Here is a 3,788-nt window from a genome sequence, read left to right as displayed (position 1 = left end):
AGTGAGCTGGGCCATGTCTGTGGGTTGTCTGTTTTGTCACAGAACTATGACTTTGGTATTTGTCACAGTACAATGACTTTGGTATTTGTCACAGTACAATGGCTTTGGTATTTGTCACAGTACAATGACTTTGGTATTTGTCACAGTACAATGACTTTGGTTTTTGTCACAGTACAATGACTCTGGTCTCCTTCTACTCTCCTTACAGTACAGGAATACTGCAGTTGCATTTACCAGTGTTATTGCTTGCTCTTGTTAATGTGCTTGGTCGCAGTCATGTCTCTACTTTCTGGAAAGTTTATGAAGAGAAACTTCACATTTTGCTAATCAAAAATCTTGTATTTTGGCATTGGTGTGACGTATGGTATTGTAATATTGAGTGAATTTTTAATTTTTGTTGGAAGAAATGATTTCTTTACTCTCGTGACAAATGAAATGTAGAAGAATTGACTTGTGGCCTCCTGTCCCCAAATTGTGTTGGTCTGAGGCGAGAGATTGAGCCACGGTGGCAGGGAGATGTGTGTCTGTGGTCACCACCTTCCCCTCCCCGTCTGCACGCAGTATTGAGCTACTTGCTTGGGCAACTAGGGGGAGGAAATTTGTACATATTTCTGGCTCTGTGGTCGTTGCATGTGCTACCCTTGTGCTGGCCTGAGAGACTCTTGTCAGGGACACGGAGATTGTAGCTATGAGATGATGAATGTTCTTATTCCTAGTACTAGACATAGCACGGGGGGTACACGGCCAGCTGGCCATCCGGTCCCCTCACACATCCGGGGCCGGTCCACGCTGCACCGTTCTCTTTTGCATGAAATTGTTTATGGTATATATATAAATAAATATATATATATATATCTCATGTCCATTTTTTTACCATCTTACTGCATTTTTGTTTGTTCCTCTCAGTTGTTGCTAGTTGTTTACTCTGAACTATGGTGTGTTGTACTGCTTAGAGATTTATTGTTTGTGTAACGCTGTTGTGAAATAGTGGCGTTTTGCCATGAAGCAGGATTGTCTACTATGATGTGTACCATGTATCAATGTATGTTGAAACTTTATCCGATGTTACGCATGAACTTGCAGCAGGATATTGTAAGATTTTGTCATCAAATGTAAATTCATTGTCGCTTGTTCAGCAATGGGAGACCATATTTCATTAGCACTCTTTTTATATATATGCATTGGGCTTTTACAAAAGAAGAAAGTTGCTGCTTTTGAAAGTGACTTCTGGAGAAAGGAATGTAACTGTAGCACTCTCTAAAAATGCCATGTAGGCCTACAATGCAAGGGGTTATGGGGAGGGAAGATGGCATGATGCCTCGGACCGGCGTTATCCTGACGTTGAGTGTCCCGTCGTCTCAACAGCTGGAAGGCTTTCTCTTTATCTCTGTATGCCCCCCTCTCCCAGACCTGTAGACATGAGCGCCTGTGTGTCCACCGCTAGAGAAGCACCAGCGTGCACACAGAGGTGTATGTTCCCTCTACACTAGGCTCAAAGTGAAAGTAGTCATGCTCAGGCCCATCAGATCCTAGAAAAGACCAAGGAAATAGCCCTCTATAAAATCTTGATGTTCCCAGATTGGGATGAAGTAAAGTGAAGCCAAGTATGTGCAGATAGTTCTAGATCAGATTTCCTATAGTCTATACCCAAAATCAACAATAGACACATTTTGATGACTTGCAGCACTTTTTTTTGTTTTTTTTTTTTGTTTTGTTTTTATTTTTATTGTAAAACTAAAACAATATCTGTGGATCTGTGTGACGTTGACTGGTCTGTGAGTATGTGTATGTATGTGTGTCTGTCTCCATTGCGTCCTGTTCCTACTACACTACCCACCACTTGTACCGTTTATCTGTCCTTCATTACTCATTGTCCCTATCATGCGTCTATGGTAGCAAGAACTCTTGTTTATTAAAAGTTTTAAAAAAATAAAAGTTTACAACTTTTTCGAGATTTCTCTCAGATTTTTGTTTGCAAGTGGACGTTGTGAGATATACATGTAGGCCTAATTGTGAGGTGTGTTGCCGAAGGTCTGTTGGACTGGTTGAAGGTCCCATCTCTGGAACATGACATGTAGAAAAGTTAAAGTAGGGCTCACATAGGATGGGCTAGAAGGACCAGTTTGTTGGGAGAGTGAGAAAAAAGGGCGTGGGTGGTTGGTGAGTGCTCTGGTGTGGTTTGCTCCTCCTTTCCTATCAAAGATCTATTGTCCTCATCTCTCCTTTTTTGTGTTGTTTACTCTCTTGTAACACCTCTAATCTTTGGCACTTATATGACCTTATTGTGTTGCAAGTGCCGTAAAACTCGTACTAAAACCCCCCAAAAAAGGGCTCTTTGACACAGTAATGGTTAAATTCTGTGCCGGAGAAAAAGCAGAAAAACAAACAAACTGGGAAAGAAATGAAGTAGGACCTACCAGTGGTGCCCTCCAAACACCCACAAAATGACCTGTCGTCTCGTACCATGTAGCCTACAATAATACACAACGCTCAATATGAGAGAAGTGTAATGAAATTTATGTTTATTTAAGTTTTAAGCTCTGACACACTATCACATCCCAGATGGTCATACACAAGAATACATTTTTCACATGAGCCTCACGATAAAAACACCTCACACACAGACTCAGGCATATACAAATGTACAATGATGGCCAGCTTACCGTCCAAGGTTGAAAAGAACTCACAGCATGAAAGTAAACACACAGAACTCACAGCATGAAAGTAGACACACAGAACTCACAGCATGAAAATAGACACACAGAAATCACAGCATGAAGAAAATAGACACACAGAAATCACAGCATGAAAATAGACACACAGAACTCGCAGCATGAAAGTAGACACACAGAACTCACAGCATGAAAATAGACACACAGAACTCACAGCATGAAAGTAGACACACTTCTGTCACTCGAACTGTGAGCAGTGGCATACTCCAAAGCTCACATCACTGGTACTTTGCCCGGACAACCTTCCCAGCAGGCTTAGTCTGACGCGTTAGTTGGAATGAACTACAATGTAACTGAACCCTTCCTTACCCACAGTGGACGTGACCATGACTATACACGCTCACGTACAGCCCATGAACACTCACGCTCACAAACAGCCCATGAACACTCACGCTCACGTACAGCCCATGAACACTCACACTCACGTACAGCCCATGAACACGCACGCTCACGTACAGCCCATGAACACGCACACTCACGTACAGCTCATGAACACGCACGCTCACGTACAGCCCATGAATACTCACGCTCACGTACAGCCCATGAACACTCACGCTCACGTACAGCTCATGAACACGCACACTCATGTACAGCTCATGAACACGCACGCTCACGTACAGCCCATGAACACTAACACACACAGTCAATAATAAATAATAAAAATACACACACAGTCAATAAACGCTCACTCACACACACACAGTCAATAAACACTCACTCACACACATACACACAAAGTCAAACACTCGCTCACACACACATATATAATGCAATATAATATATACATGTATAGGCCCACACATGGTCAATCACACCTACAGTCAATAGACAGTCTGACACACACACACAGAGTCAATAAAGAAACACAACTGTCAATAAACACACACATGTACACAATCAATAAACACACACACACACACACCAATAAACACACAAATGTACACAATCAATAAACACACACACACACACACACACACCAATAAACACACAAACGTACACAATCAATAAACACACACACACACACACACACACCCCAATAAACACACAAATGTACAC

The sequence above is a fragment of the Aplysia californica genome, unplaced genomic scaffold, assembly GCF_000002075.1.
Source record: "Aplysia californica isolate F4 #8 unplaced genomic scaffold, AplCal3.0 scaffold01107, whole genome shotgun sequence".
NCBI classification, from domain to species: Eukaryota; Metazoa; Mollusca; class Gastropoda; order Aplysiida; family Aplysiidae; genus Aplysia; species Aplysia californica.
The sequence above is the reverse complement of the archived record's forward strand: the minus strand, read 5'-3'. Positions refer to the sequence as shown.